Below are 23,020 nucleotides of genomic sequence, written 5' to 3' on the forward strand. Positions count from 1 at the left end.
GGACCAATTCTTTGAAGGCCAGTTTCTGCTGAACCTCGGAGGTTGGACCTGCAGAAAATCCTTTACTGTTTGCACAGATTTTGCTTTTTCTTCCACTTTCTTTAGAATCTCCTGTGCAGGGGAGCCAAATAAACTTTGTTTCTCCATTAGAGCATCTAGGAGTTTAGCCTTGACATGGTCTGGTAAGGATTGCTCTTTTAGCCAGGCGTGCCTTCGAATTACTGCTCCAGTCATAGCTGATCTAAATGAAGCCTCCAGTGCATCATAGCCACATTTTAAGAAATGATTACTGACCTGCTGAGAGTTGTGTACCAAATCCTGAAGGGACTTACGGTCTAAAGGTTCAGGTGAAGAAAGCTTTTTGTTCAGCTGATCTAATAAATATTCCTGGTACTGTATCATATGGAATTGACAGTTTAATGCCCTGGCAGAAAGAGTAGCAGATGTATAAACCTTTTTTCCCCATCTCTCTAATGCTCTTGACTCTCTATCACAGGGTAGGGGGTTTTTGGAAGTGGCAGCTGCAACACCTTTTGGGCCCTGAGAAAGTTTCTGGGTCTGCAGCATGGGCTTTATACAAGTGGAAGTGAGAATCCGGGACCCTGTAATATCGGTCAGGTTTGGCAGGGGCCGGGGGAAGAGAATCAGGGGCAGAACTGACATCATTATATGCATCATCAACTACAGTTAGCACAGGTGGTATGGCTAAAGGCCTATGTTGTGGCAAGTGTAAAAAGGTCCTTAGTCTTTTTCTAGAGTCAGAGAAATCCTGACCCTGCCATTGAAAGTGTTCCTCATTGAGTGCAGTGTCTCCCCAAAGGAAAATTCTTCTGGAGGGGAGGCAGAAGGAATAGAGTCTTCTGCATCTGAATCCTCATAAGGTGAATATGGCCCTTCCTGATGGTCTGATAAATCGGATCCATCCGAAGAGTAATCAGAGGAGAGAGGTTCAGGGGGTTCAGTCCTAGGCCTTTTGTCAGGTGGAGGTTGGGAGGCCCTGTCTGGGTGAGGTTGGGAACCCCTAATCAGAGATATAAGGTCCTCAGCAAGGCTGAAAATCTGAGCACTTGAAGAAGGTCTCTGGTAAATAGATTTTGCAGGTAAAGCTTTTGAAATTTTAGCTGCTTTAGCCCTGGAGAAAGCCTTAATAGACATAGAAGCAGGGGGCCTAGCTGCCCCACGTGCAGGAGTAGAAATGTCCAATGGAATGGTGTCGGACAAATCTTGTGCGCTTGCTTCTTCAGTAGGGATTTCTGTAGCCGACTCAGCCGGGGCCTCTCTGGCCTCGGTTGTCGGAGGTATGATTTCGGTAGAAGTTAGACCCGAGGACTCGGTTTCGGCCGAAACCGAGACACACGCGGTAGGCCTAACCGTGGTTTCAGCCGAAACAGCGGGCCGCGAGTGTCGGCCCTTTTCCTTGCGTTTTTTGGCTAAATGCGTAGTCGGAGTCTCCGACGGCATTTTATATGCAAAAGCAGGTCCAAAAAACTCTTCTGCAAACTCCGACCGACGTCTGAGAGTCCATCGGTTGAAGGAGGCACAGGCTAAACAAGCGGATACGTCGTGGTCTGGGCCTAAGCAAGGAAGGCAGTAAGAATGGAAATCCTTATGAGGTATTAAACAATTATTTACTATGTCTGACATCGGCTGAGGCAAGAAAGAGTCCCCAACGGGGTACTTAGCTTTTTTAGAAGTCTTCGGTAGCTGAAATCTCTGGATCCGACTGACCGGCACTTGCGAACAGCTTCTGCTTCGGGCACCGCGCGGCAAGAAAGACTGAGGAAAATGGCGTCGGCTGATGCCTTTATACCCCAGAAGCTCTGACGTTGGGGAAAGTGCAACATCAGCCGAGGCCAGACCCAGACTTTGGAATCCGGTCGACCGAAGGGCTGCCTGAGGCAGGACAACCCATATGTTATGACTGCAGATGCATCCTTGAAGGACATCTGTTACTAACGGATACAGGTTTTACCTATATTTTTCTAGATTGATTTTCATTTCGAGTGAAACAGCTTTGTGGGACAAATGCACCAATGACAACCTGATATGAGGGATGCAATGCTCACCCATGTTGGTGGGTACTAGGTCCATTATGTTTGATTCTCTGGTTGCAGTGCACACAACCTGGTCCAGGGTGTTTGTGTTGATAAAGCCCAGGAAACATTATGTCTGAGAGCTAAGACACATTGTAGGTTTCTCAATCTATAGAGGGGTAGTCCAAGTCTCCAATGACTAGGGTATTTGGTTTGATGGTGAGCACCTCTACAGGTCAGGGTAAGGGGTGTGAACTACTGTAGCTTGGCCAGGACATGGTAAGGAGCCCTGTCTATAGAGACCTGGAAGTGGATGAACTCTAGGGCATCAACCAGTTTAACCAGCCTAGAGTTGTACTTGTTGTAAACTTAGATTGGGACACCTCCACATTTAGCACCTGTCTGTGCTGCTGCTGTTGGTCTAAACGTGTGCAAGACACTACAGCCTTGCATTGCCAGAGTGCTTTTCACAGCTTTTAATCAAGTCTCCATTCTCCAGAGTCAGGAGAGCTTTTAGGGTGTCAAGTTTCTTGTCAAGGCGTCTAGCATTAAGCTGTAACAACTAAAAGCTGCTCTGAGGTTTTATTTTTTTTTGCTATATTGGTAGCTTTATCATTTGGACATGCCTAAAAAAGGCTCTTTCGGATGTGGATAAAGTTTTAGTCAAAATCCGAGAGCCTGTGGGGTGGGGGTGGGGTGCAGATGCAGACCATCCTTGTCAAACCAACATGGTCTATTAACCATATTCTCCCATGCTGATAGATACTGGATTCCCCTGGAGTGACATCAGAAACTAAGCCAATTATTAAAATGAAATAATTTCCTTTTCATACTATGGCATCATCCTTTCTGAAGGTAGAATGCTGCTTAGAGCAAGGCACTTATCTGTCTGACATACTCAGACAAATCCATAAGGTCTCTTTTCATATAGTCCAGTGAGGTACATCTCAAGCCATTTACACCCACATGCACTACGATAAGTCATACTGGTACTTGTGGTGTAGTGACAAGTACATGACATTGCAGATCCTAGCTCCAGATAGGCAACTAACCATTATCTTATCTAGCCTGGTGAGAGGGGCACGTGTGGATTGTACCTTAGAATCTTCTATATTAGAGTACTAGGTAAAATGTTTGCTTGCCTTAAGCTGTCAAGAAATATTTAAACCTGTGCAAAAGCCCTGTAGCAAAATCAGTGAGCATACCTTAGTCGGACTTGTGTAACCGTTGATCACACCTTTATTTTCAAATTTTTCTCCCCTCTATAACTATTGTCAGCTTAGTCTCTAAATTCTAAATATTACTTCCGAAATCTGTACAACAGCAGCAGAAGTGCAGGTGGACACTATGTGCAGTTATGATCCTTCCTCAAACTGTTACCTCTTTTTGCATCACACTTGCCTTCTTCAGTCCAGCATCTGTGAATTCCACATTCACTGGGAATCCCTTATTGTAACTACTAGACATACTTCAAATTACAAGGTAATCTGAGTACAAACACCTTATAAATTGTAAAAACCTATTTTAATTTGTTGCACAGCCTTTAGTTTGTATTATACGTCTTACCATGATGCACTCGGAAGAATGGGCACTTCCAAGCAGAGCAAACCCACTTAACAAAATGAACAAGTGGTTAATTCTACCTGGTTTCAGCCTTTTGTGATGAAGAAAAAGTAAAGACCCATTTAGCAAGCAATAAATACAATTTATATTCTAAAACAAATTAAACCTAATTTTTATAACGCTGCAATTATACCCCTAAAGTTTACTCCTATAACTTAATCAGGTTCTGTTCCTGCATAGATTATGCCCATCTTCAACAATTTTATCTAACTGTAGGACTAGCCTCTCCAGAAAGCTCCTCCACACAAAAGAGAGCAACAACATCATTTCCCAACAACACAAAAACCACTGTCCACAAAGCCCTCAACATCTAGCCAGCAAATTCAGTTAAAGGGAAAAAAAGTACAGTTTTGTACCTACCATAAATGTAGATGTCCGAACAGGATAGCATCTGCAGTCATAACAAATGGGTTGTCCTGTCGTCAGGCAGCCCTTCAGTCGGCCGGATTCCAAAGTCTGGGTCCAGCTTCGGCTGATGTCGCACTTCACCCGACGTCATCTCTGCTGGTCTTCGGGTATAAAGGCATCAGCCGACGCCATTTTCCTCAGTGTTTCTTGCCCCAGATGCCAGTTGCCCTCTTGGAAAGCTAAATTTTGGATAAATGCCAATGTTTCCAAAAAGGTAGAAGGCAAACACAAAAAATAAGCATGTATGTACATATATACAAACAAATACACCATAAGAGACTCCCCCCTAGCTAGCTATTAGGAGGGTAAATACCCTAGGAGTACCACAGAGGGAAGGAGGGTGGGTAATCCTGACTGCAGATGCTATCCTGTTCGGACATCTACATTTATGGTAGGTACAAAACTGTACTATGTCCTTCAAGGATGCATCTGCAGTCATAACAAATGGGTAGAATACCATAGCCAAACTAGGGGTGGAGGAAGAAAAATTATGGTGTAGTTAGGATCCCTTGCAGTACAGCAGTGGCAAACCCTGCTCGGGATCTAGAGTATAGAGGTAGATTATAATGCTTGGCAAATGTATGCACGGAGGTCCAAGTAGCCGCCTCAATAATGTCCTTGGTTGCCACTCCTTGTAAGAAAGCTGTGGTAGTGGCTGTTGCCCTTGTAGAATGAGGTCTTATGTTCTGTGGAATTGGTTTTCCATGGTAGGAGTAACAGAATCTTATGCAATTTCCTATCCATTTAGAGATTGTCTGTTTGGAAATTGCTTTTCCTTCCCTTCCTGTTGCATAGGCTACTAAAAGCTGGTCAGTTTTTCTGTTACCTTTGGTTCTGTCCAGGTAGTAGCGTAACTGTCTATGTACATCCAAGGTATGCAGCAGTCTTTCCCCCCTGTTCTGTGGGTTGGGAAAGAAGGTAGGTAGGTGGATTGCCTGGTTTAAAGACAATCTGGATACCAACTTAGGCATAAATGTAGGATTAGTTCTCATGGACACCCTATCTTGATGGAAGATTAGGAAGGGTTGTACTGCCATTAAGGCCTGTAGTTCCAAAACCCTCCTTGCTGAAGTAATTGCCAGTAGGAAAGCAGTTTTCCATGATAGGTGTTGAAGATCTGCTGTTGCTGCTGGTTCAAATGGAGGGAGTGTTAATTTTTCTAGCACAAAGTTCAAGTCCCATGCTGGCAATGGTGGTTTCCTAGGAGGTTTTACATTCTTGATCCCTCTGAGGAACTGCCTGAGTAGAGGATGCGAAAAGACAGGTGGATCGAAGCTGTACTCTGCTGAAATAGCTGATGCATGTATCTTGATGGAGGAATAGGACAGGCCTGTATGTAGAAGCTCTGCCAAGTACTCCAGGATGTTAGCAATATCTATGTTCGACACATCTTTTCCTCTTTCAGCACTCCAAATGACAAACCTTTTCCATTTTCCTGCATAGTTCCTTCTTGTTGAAGGTCTGCAGGCTTCAAGGATAATGTCTTTAACCCTTTGGGATAGGTCTGGGTTAGATGCTGCTATGTGATGTTCCAGGCAGTCAGTTGCAAGGTTTTTAGGTTTGGGTGCATGATGTTGTAGTTGTTCTGAGTTAACATCAAAGGCATCAGGGGTATTGACCACATTCTCCCCGAGACATGCTCCTCAGCAATGGATACCAGTGTTGTCTTGGCCAATTCGGAGCTATCAGGATTATCCTTGGGCATTCCTCTCTGATTTTCAGTAGTACCTTGTGCATCAAAGGAAGAGGTGGAAATGCATATGCTGTCAGGCCTTTCCAACTGAAGGATAGAGAGTCCACCTTCCATGCAAGTGGGTGGTATGTCCTTGTGCAGAACTTTTTCAGCTGGTGATTGAGTGGGGATGCGAATAGGTCTATTTGTGGCATTCCCCATTTCTTTGTGATGGCCTTGAAGATGTCCGGGTATAGCATCCATTCGTGAGCATCCGAGGTGGTTCTGCTTAACATGTCTGCTAGGGTGTTTTCTTTTCCGGCACAAATATTGCCTGTAACTGGATGTTGTAGCTCAGAGCCATATTCCAAAGGTCCAGAGTCATTCTGCATAGTGGGTATGAATGAGTGCCTCCCTGTTTGTTGATGTACCACATGACTGTGGTGTTGTCTGTCCTTATCATTAAATGGCCTTCTTTGAGGAATGGTCTGAATTTCTGGATTGCTAGTTTTACTGCCAGCATTTCTTTTTGGTTTATGTGCAGGTGCAGCTGGTCTTGAGTCCACAATCCTTGTATGCATTTGTCCAACATGTGCGCCCCCCAGCCTAGGTCTGAGGCGTCTGTTGTGATGGTTTGGCTTGCTTGAAAGTTGTGGAAGGGTAAGCCTGGGTTTGACTGGCATGCTTGAGCCCACCATAGGAACTCCTGTTTCAGGCATGGGATTAGTGGGATTTCGGTTTCTAAGCTGTGCCTGTGTTGAGACCATAAATTCTTTAGGTACCACTGTAGCTTTCTCATATGCAGTCTGGCATGTGGGACCAAGATTATGCATGATGCCATGAAGCCCAAGGCTGCAGTACTTTTCTTGCTGTTAGTTTGTTCTGCTTTGTTAATGCCAAGAAGTAAAGAGGGAGTTGTTTTTGTTTTTCTGCCGTTAGGAATGCCATTTGTTTTACTGTGTCCAATTCCGCACCCAAGAATGTTCTTGTTTGGGATGGTATCAGTCTTGACTTTTGTAAATTGACTGTGTATCCCAGGGCTTGTAGTAAGCAAATGACTCTTTGTAAATCTGTTGTCAGCTTGCTTTTGTTGTCCGCTTGTAACAGGCAGTCGTCCAGGTATGGATAAATTTGGATTCCCTGTAGCCTGCAGTGAGCGATTACTGATGCCAGGCATTTTGTGAATACTCTGGGCGCAGTAGATAAGCCAAAGGGCAATGCTGAGAATTGATAATGCTCTGATCCTGCAAGAAATCTGAGGTATCTTCTGCAATTTGGTCGTATGGGGACGTGCAGGTATGCCTCCTTGAGATGTAGAGTTACCAGCCAACACTCCTTGCCCAGCATGGGAAGAAGTTGCTGTAGGGTCAGCATTTTGAATTTTAGGACAATGATGTATGTGTTTAAGACGGACAGGTCGAGAATAGGTCTCCAACTTTTCTCTTTCCTTGGTACTAGGAAGTCTGGAGTAGAATCCTTTGCCCTGTTCTGTTATAGATACTCTTTCCACAGCTCTCATCTTTGTTAATTCCGTTATCTGCTTTAGAGCTTCTGTTTTTGATTTGGAGGTAGGTTTGGCATTCCTCTTTTTACTGGTAAGGTGTGGAAGTGGAACCTGTAGCCTTGGTCTATGGTTTGCAAAATCCACTTGTCTTTTGTGATATAGTGCCAATTTTTTGAAAATATGGCTAACTTTCCGCCTAAAGGTGCTGCTATTTGCTCCCTGGTAGGCGGTGTCAGAGCCAAGTCACTGTGATTGTCCTGTTGTAGTGGCAGTGGTTGTGTCTGTGCCTCGGTTATTGCCTTGCCACTGTCGTCCTCTGTAGGCACCTCCTCTGGATTGATTTCTGCCTCTAGAGCGTCTTTTCCTGCCTCTGAGATTTTGAGGAGTCTGGAAAGGACCAATTTTTGGCAGGCCAGTTCCTGCTAAACCTTGGGGCTGAACCTGTAAGAAATCCTTAACTGTTTGTACAGATTTTGCCTTCTCTTCCATTTTCTTCATTACTTGCTGAGCAGGTGTACCAAATAGACTGGTCTTATCCATAGGAGCATCTAACAGCTTTGCTTTAACATGATCCGGCAAGGCCTGTTCTTTCAACCATGCATGCCTTCTTATCACTGTGCCAGTCATGGCTGATCTAAATGAAGCCTCCAGTGCATCATAGCCACATTTTAAAGAATGGTTACTAACCTGTTGGATGTTATTTACCATTTCTAAAACATATTTCTTATCTAAGGAGTCATCAGAGGACAGCTTCTTAGTTAACTGATCAAGCATAAACTCTTGGTATTGGATCATATGAAACTGACAGTTTAAAGCTCTAGCTGAGAGAGTAGCAGAGGTGTAAACTTTTTTCCCCCATCTCTCTAAGGACCTGGATTCCCTTTCAGAAGGAATAGGGTTTTTTGTTGAGGTCGAGGCTACTGCCTTAGGCCCCTGGGATATAGTCTCAGGATCTGCAAGTGGGGCCTTGTATAGGTGGTGATGAGTGTCTGGCACCCTGTAAAATCTATCTGGTTTGGCAGGGGCTAGAGGTAAAGTATCAGGAGCGGTGCAAACATCATTAAATGCATCATCCACAACAGGCAGTACTGGAGGTATAGCTAAGGGCCTATGTTGTGGTAAGTGCAGAAATGTCCTAAGCCTTTTTCTTGAATCTGAGAAATCTTGTCCCTGCCATTGGAATTGTTCTCTCATGGCATGTAAGGTTTCCCCAAAGGAAAATTCCTCTGGTGGAGAGGCAGATGGAATGGATTCTTCAGCATCTGAATCTTCATAAGTAGAAAAAGGAGCCTCTGGCTGGTCTGTAATGTCTGAGTCATCCGCAGAATCATCAGAGGACACTGGCTCGGGGGGCTCTGCCCTAGATCTCTTTTCTGGGGGCTGAGAGGCCCTGTTTGGGTGAGATTGGGATCCTCTAATTAAGGATATTAAATCCTCTGCCAGAGTAAGCATTTGTGAACTAGAAGTGGGCCTGTGTGAAGGGGCTTAACAGGCACTGATTTAACAGTTTTGGCTGCTTTAGCCCTGGCAAAGGCCTTAATAGACATGGCTGCAGGAGGCCTAGCAGCACCACGTGCTGGGGTAGAGACATCCAAAGGGATGGTGTCTGATAAATCACTAGGAACCACAGTAGTAGGCAAAACTTCTGAGGCCGATTCAACTAAGGTAGCAGGAGCCTCAGTAGTAGTCATGGATTCGGCTGAAGATTGACCGGCTTTCTCGGTTTCGCCGAAACCGAGACACTCGCGCTTGCTTAACCGTGGTTTCGGCCGAAACCGCGGTGTCGGTCTTTTCTTTGCGTTTTTAACAATTTGGGTAGTCGGAGGATCCGACGGCATAATGTACGCAAAATCTGAGCCGAAAAACTGTTCAGCAAACACCGACCAACGTCTAAGCGTTCGTCGGTTGAAGGAAGCACAGGCCGAACAGGCTGCTACGTCGTGGTCTGGGCCTAAGCAAGGCAGGCAGTAAGAGTGGAAATCTTTATGAGGTATTTGTTTCCCACAAGTTAAACAGTTATTGACTTTTTCTGACATCGGCTGAGGCAAGAAAGAGTCCCCAACGGGGTACTTAGCTTTTTAGAAGTCTTCGAAGTAGTATTCAGTAGTACTAATCTCTGGATCTGACCGACCGGCACTTGCGAACAGCTTCTGCTTCGGGCGCCACGCGGCAAGAAAGACTGGGGAAAATGGCGTCGGGTGATGCCTTTATACCCCAAGACCAGCAGAGATGACGTCGGGTGAAGTGCGACATCAGCCGAAGCCGGACCCAGACTTTGGAATCTGGCCGACCGAAGGGCTGCCTGACGACAGGACAACCCATTTGTTATGACTGCAGATGCATCCTTGAAGGACATCAGAAAAGAATAAAACTACGAGAATACTATTGATATGTAGGCACCACAGCCTGTTGACCTTTACCTTCTAATTTAGCTGGTTTCTAAATTCTGAAAAAGAGAGGCAAAAAAGAAGGTAATATTCAGAACCAAGACAGCCCCAGAAGATCTAGTAGAAGGTGATTATTTGAAATAGTTATGACCAGAAAAAGAGGAGCTTCTGCAAACTCCAATGTGCAGGAAGGTTGCCTCAAGTGAAGGGGCCCCACATACAGCTAATGGATCCTTGAAGGCAAACTCTGTCTGTAAAATCTCAAGGTAGACAACTTCAATCAGATAGCTTTTCTAAGTAATGGCCTGGCACATACAGTCTCCACTATTAAATAGATTTCTCAAGACAAAAGCCTCCCTTACTTCTTCCTCTTCATATTTATAAAAATCAATCCTGCTGACCTAAATGCATGGAAATGGGCTAATATTACCAAGTCCCATACCTACTACACGCCTCTCTCCTTCCACTTACTGGGCCAACATCCAATGGTGTAGGATGAATATGCTCAATTTAGTACTATCCCCTCCACAACAGGGAATCAAACTCCGAGAAAAGGGAGAGAAGCATGCACCACTTTTCAGTCCCTCCCCCCCCATGTCAGGAGGCAAATCAAGTGCTCCTGTCCAGCCTAGCAAGGAGGGCTTGCCCTCATCGGGACAAAAGAATCACATTTAAATGTCAGCTTTACCTTCGGAAGCATTTTTAAAATCAGCTGCCTCAAAGGAAAGTGCATTTCTCATCCGTACACTGTTTACTTACTTGGAATAAATACCTTTGTGACTTAAAATGATATACGCTTTTAACGCACTAGCCAGACACCCTCTGGTACTGCCATTATGTTAACAAGTAAAACAAGCAATTCAAGGTACTAATATAACAGACTGAATAAAGAAAAAAAAAATTTCTGCAACTGAATGCCTAGAAAGCACAGTAGTCTACAGTAAACTTACCATAACAGTAGAAGTTAGAATGATCATTGCTGCAATAATCTTAGCTATGTGGATTATATCCTGCCAAAGAAAACAGCTAGCCAGCTTCAGGGCACCTTCAACGTGCCCAAACTGTCAGTCAAGATCAAACTGAGCTGACTAAAGGCAGGTTTGGGCACCAAGCCCTTCAGAGCTTTCATGCCAACAGACAGAGGGATACCAAATCCTGAAAGGACAATGCTAGGAACAAAAAAAGTATTCACAACCTGGCATAAACAACGCACCGAAGAACAAGGGAATGTAGTGTTTGGCTGCTGTAGCAATTATCATTTTAACATCCATTGTTTTGATAGGTTTATTTATAAAACTCCACTAGGTTCTTCTTACTGACCAGTGCTTCAATAGCCTTAGCTATATGGGTAGATTGCCCTAACAGTGCTTCTATAGCCTTAGATATATGGGTAGATTACCCTAACATAACACATTTGGGGGGTGGACAGGGAAAGGTCCAAGAGCCCCTACAGAATTGTCCTAGCAAAGCCTGATGTAACCTAGAGAAGGAATCAAGCTTGGAATGCCTTGTAAACATATATATGTATATAGACAACCAAGTTGCTGCTACTGGAATCCAGCTCTCAAAAAAAAGCCAATGATAAAACCAAGGTCCTAGCAAAGTCAGTCTTGACCCTGCTTGGAATGGTTTTGTTGTGGGGAGTAGAACAAGGGGTAACAGCCTGAGATAACTATTTGGAAAACAATCTGTTTGGACATGGGTGCCCTTCTTATATTCATAAGAAATGAACAACTGATCCAAACACCTGAAAAACTTATTTCTGTCAAGATAGTACCAGAGTTGTTTGTGGACATTCAAAGTATGGAGCATCCTTCTCTGGACATCCAAGGTATGGAGTATTCTCTCGCCCTCATTTTGAGGCTCAGGAAAGAAAACTGAAAGGCCAACCGTTTGGCTTAAAAATGAACTCTTGATGCTACTTTAGGCATAAAAGGATTATTTCACAAAAAAACCCTGTCTCTGTGGAAAATGAGATATAGTTGACTCAACATAAGAGCTTGCAACTCCGACACTATTCTTGCAGGGGTCAGAGCAGTAAGTAAAACAGCTTTCCATGTTATGAACCCCAAAATCACCCAGATTAGCTGGTTCAAATGAAGCAACTGTTAGCTTCTCCAACACAAACTTAAGATCCCAAGGAGAGGCCACCTGTCTTCTTGGGAGGCCTCTTATGTAAAACTCCTTTCAAAAACATTTTGACATCAAAATGCAGTGAAACAGAAAATCTCTAGGCAAACATGTTGAAATGGCTGATGCACTAAACCTGACAGATGAGTAAGAAAGGTCACAGGACAGTGACACACATTGTAAAACTAGGGAATAACTAGCCCTGAATGGATGCTGGTTATGCTGCTGGCACCAACTAGAAAAGTTTTTCCATTTGCTAATATACGACTTTCTATTAGCAGGCTTTCTAACCTCCATTAGTACCTGCTGCACATCCTCAATAAACAGGTGCCTAAAAGGAATTAAGACCTCATCATCTAAGCAGACAGCTGAAGGTGACTGAATTTGGGTTCATCATAGGTTTATACTAGGCTATCTGCCCTAAGGCATTTATAAGCCTAGCCCAAAGTTCTGTGGCTTACGCCACCCCTTATATGAAAAAATACTGTAACCATTAGTTTGTTGTGCCTCTGTCCAGCAGTGACACAGAAATGATTCCCGGGGTAAACCTATGATCTCCCATCCACAGGTCAAGATTTCTCTTGAACAGAGCCAGTGAGGTGCTCTGCCTCACATGGACCGGGATTTTATTCCACAGCATAGGGAGTCTCTGAGTGATAAATCTATCCCTCCAGCACATCCTATTTATATCCGTGCTAAGGTTTAAGTCGCTTGCTCTAGTGGTTTTGGTGGATTTGGATTTTTTGAGGTGGAGCATGTCCATTAATTCCGGGTTGGACATTGCCTTGTATGTCAGGCACGTCACCTCTGAGCAGACGGTATGCGACTAAATAGAGCTGGAGTTTCTTCAATCTGGCAGCATATGGCAGATTTTGGAGTCCCTTTATCCTTTTGGTGAGGAACTTTTGGGGTCTCTCCAATTGCTGCAGATGTCGGGTGAGATACATCCCAAATGGGGCATTGTACTCTATCATTGGTCTGATAAGTGAAGAGTACAGGGGAACAATGACCTCACTAGATCTGGATGTGAATCCCTTCATGATCAGGTAGGCAATGTAGAAAGTCTTTCTAACCACTTTAGCAACGTGAGTGTCAAAAGAAAGGCCACTGTCAACCTGGGTCCCCAGGTCCCTGATGACCTCTTCTGTGCTTAGTGGATTGCCACCTATATGGTAGCTTGGGGTTACCTTGTTTTTCCCGAAGGGTATGACTATACATTATTTGGAGTTTAACTTCAGGCCATGGCTCTGGCACCAGCTATCTGTTTCCGTGAGTCCCTTCTGAAGGTTATCCGTGTCCGATGCACTTTCCACTATGGCCCTGTTTGCAGTCGCCTGCAAACTTTGTCAGCCAAAGTCCTCCCATGTTGGCCTGTACTTCTGAGAAGTAGATGCCGAACAATAGGGGGCCAAGGACCGAGCCCTGTGGGACACCACTTGTGACCGGCTTGGAGTCTGACATAGCGCCAGCAACTCTAACCCTGTGGGTTCTGTCCTTAAGCCAGTTTGCAACCCATCTTGTGACATATGGGTTTACATTTAAGCTGGTAAGTTTTTCTACAATACCCGAGTGGGGTATTGTGTCGAAAGCCTTTGCAAGGTCAAGGTAGGCTGTATGGACTGCCTTACCCTCATCAATGGCCTTGGTGACTGTTTCAAAGACATCGACCAAGTTCAAAAGGCATGATCTGCCCTTGACGAAGCCAAACTGGGTCGGGTCCAATGTCTGCAAGTCCCCTATATCTTTGTTTATGAGCTCCATTATGATCCTCTCCATAGCTTTGCAGACTAGATTTGTTAAGCTTATGGGGCGGTAATTACCAGGGTCCATAGAAGCACCGTCTTTGTGGAGTGGGACCACAGTTGCGGTATGCCACTCCTTGGGCATGTATCCTGTGGTAAGGCTGAGATTAAACAGCTGCCTTATGTGCGGGTTTAATTCCTCATTTAGCTCGTGTAGCACACAGCCGGGGACACCATCCGGTCCCATTGATGCTGTGTTTTTAGCTTTAGAGAGAGCAGCTTTCACCTGCGCATTTGAGATGTCTGGGAGGCTACACTCCGCTGGGATAGTTATCTCTCCTTTAGGGGGGGAAAGGGGGGTTTGCACTGAACCTGTCTGCCAGTATGTTGGCAATGTCTGTGGGTTCTGTGATTTTTGTATCATTTTGGACTAATTCTGAGCATATCTGGTAGTTTCCACCCAGGTTCCTAACATAGCTGAAAAAGGCCTTATGATTGTCCTTTGAATCCATGGCAATTTTTCTCTCAAAATTGGCCTTAGTTGACTTTGAGTGCTCGATTTTTTTTTACTAATAATGATCAGGGTGACTTCCTTTTATGGATTTTGTTCTATCATGTAATAGCTTTCTCCTCTTATTGTAAAGTTTGTTAATGGCTGGGGTCCACCAGACTGGACGTTTGCCCTTTGTGGAAAGAGTCTTGGTTTTATTTGGGATTGCCTGATCCATGCAGTCCTGGAGGTGTTCATAGAAGGCATTTGTAAGGGCTTCCGCAGCTTGGGTTGTGGTTTCCACTGGCTCAGGGGCCTTGAAGGATACCACACCAGTCTTGAGTAGTGTGAAGTTTGCTTTAGAGAAGTTCTTCACTGTGGTCTTTTTTGTTTGGGGTGGGGGCGGGATGTGGATTTCCAGTGAGATTAGTTTATGATCAGATCTCACCAATGAGGGATATACTTCCGGTGTGGAGCAATTTGTCCCCATGTTTGTGATAATGAGATCTAGTATATTTTCTCCTCTCGTGGGAACAGTGACTAGCTGTTCCATGGCATTTGAATTTATGAACTCCAGGAACAGTTGGGCTAGAAAGTTAGTGCTTGAGTAATGTTCCCAGTCTATATTCGGGTAGTTGAAGTCACCCAACATGATGGTGTTTGGAGATACATTTATTCCCACCAGTGTCTTCAGGAAGGCTGTGTGGGGTTCCTGAGTTTGAGAGGGTGGCCTGTAGCATGCTACAATTTGTAGAGCAGTTTTGCCTATGGTTAGTTGCACCTGGATGGTTTCCAAGCTTAAATGCGTTGCCACCAACCTGGAGGTGTGGGTATCCTTTATGAATATGGATACACCCCCTCCTTTTGTGGTGTGGTCTGGGTTTTGGGGCCGGAACGCATGATACGAGGTAAAACCTAATAGTGCCGGGGTGCTCTCAGGAGCCTTGAACCAGGTTTCAGTTACAGCACAGACATCGATGTTCTCCATACTGAGAAGGGCCTCGAAAAGTGCATTTTGAGATTTTGACTTCTGGCATTGAGCAGCGTTACCCTCAGTTTCTTCCCATTTAGGGTGGTAGGTTTAGAATTTGAGCCTTGCCTAAAAAAGGCACTATGGGGGAGGCAAGAGCCTTAGCCAATATCTGGAATCCCGTCCTTTGCGAAGCAGCGTGGCTTGTCAAGCATGTCATCCCAGGCAGACAGACACTGGATCCCCTTTGAATGACACCAGACATTAAGCCAATTGTTAAAGCTGATCATCTTGTCTCTATATTGTGGCATCATTCTTGGTGAAGGAAGGATACTGCTCAGGGTCAGGGTCATACCTGCCTGGGCTACATAATCAGAGAGCTCCTCTATGTCTCTTTTCATGTAGTCCAGGGAGGTACGTCTCAGGTCGTTCACACCAGCATGGACAATGACTTTGTCATATTTGTACTTGCCGTGGAGTGACCCGAGTGCTTGTGTTATGTGGTGGATTCTAGCGCCAGATAAACAGCTTACTGTGACCCTCTCCTTGTTCAGCCTGGTGAGTGGGACGTCAGTGTGTCTGACTATGGAGTCACCTATGACAAGTATGTTTGGTGTTGTATTTGGCCTTAAGGGCTGTGACTGCTTTGCACACTGATTTTGTGGTTTATGTGTTGCTTGTGGGGTGTCTTGAGGTAGCAGTTGTTTGGGTGTCTGCTTTGGAGGCCTCTGCTGTTTAGGTAAATTTTTACTCAGAGCCTCCGAGTATGTCTTTGTGTGTTTATGCGTTTGATTCAGTGGTGTGGTAGCATTATGTGAGGCTGGTTTTGTGGTGTGTGTAGTTGCCTTCTCCTCCTGTCTGGTCTTGCCAGTCCTGAGTTGAGAGAGCTCAGCCTCCAGTTTGGCAAAATAGCTGCATCTCTCGCAAGTATTTGTGTTATGTGGGAGGAGGAGAGGGATGTCTGTGTACATGAGGCAGTTATAACATTGCTTCAAGATTCCCAGATTCACCAGCTGGACCGGAGAGGAGATTGACAACTGACCTTTGGACATGCTAGAATAATATTGGGAATTTCTTAATAATTGAAAACAAGGGCCAGTGGGGAGTGAGGGTGTAGTGCTTTTAATTTTTAGTGCTGACTTATATAATTGCTTTAGAGAGCAAGTGCCAGGTAACTTGAGTGCAATGTGTTACAAGTACCTAAATGCAAAAACGACAAACAGTGACTTTCTTTCAAGTGAAACAAGGAAATAAGTACAGTAAGCAATGCAGATATCACTAGTGATCCACAGAAGCGCTGAGAAGCCGTGTATTAGGTGGAATTAGCGTTCCAGGAAAATAACAAGCAAACAAGCATATAAACAAAGCTAGATTCAGCAGGCCTGGATCTAGTCTATGCTACAGCAAACAAGGTGTATCAATTTCAGTAAGATACAGTTCAAATATTCAGGCACTATAAACCTTTAACCAGAAATTCCCAGCTCAGAAGGGCAGAGTCCAGCCTCTTCTCCCACAAGAGTGCAGACCACGAACCCTCTTAATGTAAAATAACTGGCCTGAAGCCCAAGTGCTTAAACCAGAACTAATACACTTGGACACTGGGCTCTCAATCAGCAGTTCCCAACTTAGAAGGATGAAAGCTACCTGTCCTGCCACCACAGTGCTTGCCACAAACCTTCCTAATGTAAAACAACTGGTCTGAAGCCCAAGTGCTTAATCCAAAAGACTTAGAATGATATCTACACTTTAATCAAGTTACAACCAAGCAGTAATAAATACAATTGAATACTTTAGAGAATGTCTGGATTAGTGCTCAAGTTACACAAACAAAGCTAGATCCAGCAGGCCCGAATCCAGTCAATGCCACAGCAAACAAGGCGCACCAACTTCAGTAAGAAGCAGTTCAGATATGCATGCACTATAAGCCTTTAACCAGAAATTCCCAGCTCAGAAGGGCAGAGTCCAGCCTCTTCTCCCACAAGAGTGCAGACCACGAACCCTCTTAATGTAAAATAACTGGCCTGAAAGCCCAAGTGCTTAAACCAGAATTAATACACTTGTAGAATAACAGACACTGAGTCCTCAATCAGCAGTCCCCAACCTAGAAGGATGTAAGCTACCTGTTCGGCCACAACAGTGCAGACCACAAACTCTCTCAGTGCAAAACAACTGGTCCGAAGCCCAAGTGTTTAAACCAAAAGGCTTAGAATGAGTTACACCAAGCAGTAATACATACAACTGAGTATTTTTAAGATGATGCAAAAGTAAAATGAAGTAGGTAGAAACACAAGTACAGTAAAAGCAGATGAAATTTTTTTTTTTTTTTTTTATCTGAAGTGCTGAGATCAAAGAAACAGATTTGAGTGCTGAAACTAGAAAACTGGCTAGTTATAAGAAAAAAACAAGCTAGAAGGCTTCCCTCAAACACAGAAGGGCTTGGGGGCTCAGAAGCCTACAAATAGTCTATACCACTTAACAGGAAAGGCAGGAAATAAGTTAAATTTTTTTTTGTCTGTTTCCCAGATGCTCTCTTTGTACACAGTAGGAGTGCCTGAAATCAGAATATGATCTCACTGCACTCAGTTGAGTGAGCAAATGAGATGGGCCCAGAGGCAGGCTGAGGGGCGGGCAGTTTCAAGGCCACTAAGATTAACACCAAAACAAAAACAGGGAGGGTGGGTGGGAGTAACTGAAGAGCAGAGTTAAAACTGCCAGTTCAGTTAAATCAAATACCCCTGATCTTGTGAGAGTAGATCCATTCTGTGAGGAAGCTTGTGGTAACTGCTACTGGCCATTTCTCACACACACACACACACACACACACACACACAAAGGGGGGGACCTCTGATGCGTGGGCCAGTAAAGAGACTCACCTCAATGACCTTCGGGGATTCCTTCTAAATCTTATCAGTGGAAAAGGTGAAAAAATGTACAGGAACATTTGTGTCCAAGGAAAGAAAAAAACATCTGGCTTCCAGGCCTGAAGTCCTGCAGCAGAATCCTGACAGCAGACTGACTTGTTTGCCCCCTCTCAACAACCTGAAGAGCTCTCCACATATGGATCAAATCTTGGAAGACCCCCTGATCTAGTTTCCATTACTGGGAGTTTGTCATTGTCCTCCTCAGCTGGTTTGACACACCATTTAGCTCTGACAAAATGCAGGATACCTGAAGAGTGAAATTATGCTTTGAAGCTATATCACAAGGTAGTATGGCTAGCCTGCAAAGGGGATACAATCTAGTTTCCCTTGCAAGTTGATATACCACACTGCTGTGGCATTCACACACATACATCTATATATATATATATATATATATATATATATATATATATATATATATATATATATATATATATATATATATATATGTATATATATATATATATATATATATATATATATATATATATATATAGATATATATAAATATATATAGATATAGATATATATATATATATATATAGATATATATAGATATAGATATATATATATATATATATAGATATATATACACATACATATATATATATATATATATATATATATATATATAATTATATCTATAAATATATATATATAATTATATCTATAAATATATATATAATTATATCTATAAATATATAATTATATCTATAAATATATAATTATATAATTATATCTATAAATATAAATATAGATAAATATACATATATATATACACACACACACACACACACACACACACACACACACACATCTATATATATATATATATAGGACAGGTAGCTTTCATCCGTCTAAGTTGGGAACTGCTGACTGAAAGCTCAGTGTCTGTTATTCTTAAAGTGTATTAGCTCTGGTTTAAGCACTTGGGCTTCAGGCCAGTTATTTTACATTAAGAAGGTTCGTGATCTGCACTCTTGTGGGAGGAGAGGCTGGACTCTGCCCTTCTGAGCTGGGAATTTCTGGTTAGAGGTTTATAGTGCCTGAATATTTGAACTGTATCTTACTGAAATTGGTACACCTTGTTTGCTGTAGCATAGACTAGATCCAGGCCTGCTGAATCTAGCTTTGTTTGTATGCTTGTTATTTCCTGGAATGCTAATTCCACCTAAACGCGGCTTCTCAGCTTCTGTGGATTTCTACTGATGTCTGGATTCCTTACTGTAGTTATTTGCTTGCTTCGCTTGAAAGAAAGTTACTGTTTGTGATTTTGCATTTAAGTTACCTGTAACACATTGCACTTGTTACCTGGCACTTGCTCACTAAAGCAATTATAAGTCGGCACTAAAAATTAAAAGCACTACACCCTCGCTCCCCATTGGCCCTTCTTTTCAATTATAAAGGAATTCCCAATATTATTCTAGCATGTCCAAAGGTCAGTTGTCAATCTCCTCTCCGGTCCAGCTGGTGAATATGGGAATCTTGAGGCAATGTTACAACTGCCTCATGTACACAGACAACCCTCTCCTCCTCCCAACAAATTCCAACACATGTGAGAGATGCAACCATATAGCCAAACTGGAGGCTAAGCTCTCTCAACTCAGTAATGGCATAACCAGTCAGGAAGAGAAGGAAACCACACTCACTACAATTCCAGTCTCACATAGACCTACCACGACAGCAAACCAAACACATAATCACACAAAAACATACTCGGAGGCTCTAAATAAAGATCTGCCTAAGCAGCAGAGACCTCCAAAGCAGACACCCAAGCAACCGCTACCCCAAAACAAAACACGTGCAACACATATCTCACAAAGCCAGTGTGCCGAACAGTCACAGCCCTTAAGGCTAAACAACACACCTGATACACTTGTAATAGGTGACTATCGTCAGGCACACTGACGTCCTGCTCACCAGGCTGAACAAGGAGGAGGTCACGGTGAGCAGCCTGTCTGGCGCTAGGATCCGCCACATAACACAAGCACTCAGGTCACTCCAAGGCAAGTACAAATATGACTCAGTCATTGTCCATGCTGGTGTGAATGACCTGAGATGTACCTCCCTGGACTACATGAAGAGACATAGAGGAGCTCTCTGAGCATGTAGCCCAGGCTGGTATGACCCTGACCTTGAGTAGCATCTTACCCTCACCAAGAATGATGCCACAATATGAAGACAAGATGATCAATTTTAACAATTGGCTTAAGTATTGGTGTCATTCAAAGGGGATCCAATGCCTGTCAGCTTGGGATGATATGCACGACAAGCCATGATGCTTTGCTAGGGACGGCTTGCACCCGTCACCCCTGGGCTTTCAGATATTGGCAAAGGCTCTTGCTACCCCCATAGTGCCTTTTTAGGCAAGGCTCAAAAGACAAACCCACCTCCATAGGTATCACAAGGGATAAGAAACTAAGAGTAATGCTACTCAACGCTAGAAGTCTAAACCTCAAGATGCACGCACTCGAAACTCTCCTTAGCATGGAGAACATCGATATCTGTGCAGTAACAGAAACCTGGTTCAGGACTCCCGAGAGCACCCCAGCACTACCAGGTTATACCTCATACCATGCTTTTCTGCCCCAAAACTTGGACCGAACCACAAAAGGAGGGGGAGTATCGATATTCATCAAAGATACCCACACCTCCAGGTTGGTGGCAAAGCAGCATCAGAGACTATCCATGTGCAACTAACAGTGGGTAAAACTGCCTTCCAGTTTATAGCCTGCTACAGACCACCCTCCCAAACCCAGGAACCCCAGTCGGCCTTCCTGAGAACACTGGAAAATATGAAGGTCTCTCCGAACACCATTATATTGGGTGACTTCAACTACCCAAACATAGATTGGGAGCATTACTCTAGCTCCAACACCCTTGCCCAAAGGTTCCTAGAATTCATAAACTCAAATGCTATGGAACAACTTGTTACCACTCCCACAAGAGGGGAAAACATACTGGACCTGATCATCACCAACATGGGGACTCTATGCTCCAGACCAGAAGTGTATCCTCACTGGTAAGATCAGACCATAAACTGATCTCACTGGATATTCACATCCCGACCCCACCCCTGCCCAGAAAACCACAGTGAAAAACTTCTAAAGCAAATTTCACACTCCTCAAAACCGAGGTGGAATCCTTCAAAGCCCCCGGGCCTGTGGAAAATACGCCCAGACCGCAGAATCCTTTATAAATGCATTCTATGAACACCTTCAGGAATGCATGGATCATGCAATCCCAAATAAAACCAAGACCCAATCCTCCAAAGGCAGACGACCTGTCTGGTGGACCCCAGCCATAAACAAACTATACAATAGAAGGAGGAAGCTACTACATGATACAGCAAAATCCCAAAAAGGGAAGGCATCTCTGATCAGTATTAGCAAAAACTAAAACACTCATAAAATCGCCAAAGGCCAGCTTCGAGAAAAATTGCACAGGACACTAAAGATAATCACAAGGCTTTCTTTAGTTATGTTAGGAACCTGGGTGGGAATTCCCAGATATGCTCAGAATTAGTCCAAAATGACAAAAATACACTGATCCCACAGACATTGCCAACATCCTAGCTGACAGGTTCAGCGCAAACTTCTCCCTCCCCACCAAAAGGGCAAATATCTATCCCAGCAGAGTGCTGCCCCCGACATCTCAGATGCTCAGGTGGGAGACCTCTCCAAAGCAAAAACACAGCATCAATGGGACCAGATGGTGTCCCAGGCTGCGCCCTACATGAACTCCAAGACGCGCTACACCCAAATATAAAACTACTGTTCAATCTCAGCCTTACTACAGGATATGTACCCAAAGAGTGGCGTACAGCAACAGTGGTCCCTCTCCACAAAGGTGGTGCCTCGACGGACCCTGGAAACTATCGCCCCATAAGCCTGACTAGCTTGGTCTGCAAAGCTATGGAAAGGATCATCATGGACCTCATAAATAAAGATATTGGTGACCTACAGACACTGGATCCTACCCAGTTTGGCTTTGTTAAGGGCAGATCCTGCCTCTTAAACCTGGTTGACTTCTTTGAAACAGTCACCAAGGCCATTGACAAAGGGAAGGTGGTCCACACAGCCTATCTGGACCTCGCAAAAGCCTTCAATACAGTACCTCACTCAGGCATTATAGATAAGCTCACCAGCTTAAATATAAACCCCTATGCCACTAGATGGGTTGCAAACTGGCTCAAGGACAGAACCCACATGGTTAGAATTGCTGGAGCCACGTCAGACTCCAAACCAGTTACAAGTGGCGTCCCACAAGGCTCAGTCCTGGGACCTCTCTTGTTTGGTATATATTTCTCGGAGGTACAGGCCAACACGGAAGGACTGTGGCTGACCAAGTTCGCAGATGACTGCAAACTGGGCGCCATAATCGACTCTCCAGCCGACACAAGCATCCTCCAAAAGGGCCTCATAGAAACAGACAACTGGTGCCAGAGCCATGGTCTCAAGCTAAACGCCAAAAAGTGCATAGTCATCCCCTTTGGCAAAAACAAAGTGCCACAAATTACCACATAGGTGGTAATCCATTAAGTACAGAAGAAGTCATTAGGGACCTGGGGACCCAAGTTGATAGCAATCTCTCATTTGACAACCATGTGGCCAAAGTGGTTAGAAAAACATTTTATATAGCCCACCTAATCATGAAGGGATTCACATCTAGATTAGGGAGGTCATCGCCTCTTTACTCATCCCTCATCAGGCCCATAACAGAGTACAATGCCCTTTTGGGATGTACCTTACCAAACACATGCAGCAACTGGAAAGACCCCAAAAGTACCTCACCAAGAGGATCAAAGGGCTCAAACAGATGCCATATGCTGCCCGGTTAAAGAAACTCCAGCTCTACTCAGTGGCATACCGCCTGCTCAGATGTGACCTGTGCCCGACGTACAAGGCCATGTCCAACCCGGAATTAAGGGACATGCTGCACCTCAAAAAATCCAAATCCCATCCAGCTACACGCTCCGGAGACTTGAACCTCAGCACTGAAATAAATAGGACATGCTGGAGGGACAGATTCATAACCCAGAGGCTCCCTTCACTATGGAATAAAATCCCAGTCCAGGTTAGGCAGAGTCCCTCATTGACTCTCTTCAAGAGGAATCTTGATGAGTGGATGGGAGATCATG

The 23,020-nt window shown here is 44.1% G+C and overlaps 1 protein-coding gene across 1 annotated transcript in view; it reads right to left on the minus strand.

The window, feature by feature from the left end:
- The window catches only part of PRPF8 (pre-mRNA processing factor 8), a 2,252,227-nt gene that overhangs the window by 1,835,934 nt on the left and 393,273 nt on the right, over positions 1-23,020 (minus strand). The window lies entirely within an intron of this gene.

The sequence above is a fragment of the Protopterus annectens genome, chromosome 13.part0, assembly GCF_019279795.1.
Source record: "Protopterus annectens isolate FY-2018-M chromosome 13.part0, PAN1.0, whole genome shotgun sequence".
Taxonomy (NCBI): domain Eukaryota; kingdom Metazoa; phylum Chordata; order Ceratodontiformes; family Protopteridae; genus Protopterus; species Protopterus annectens.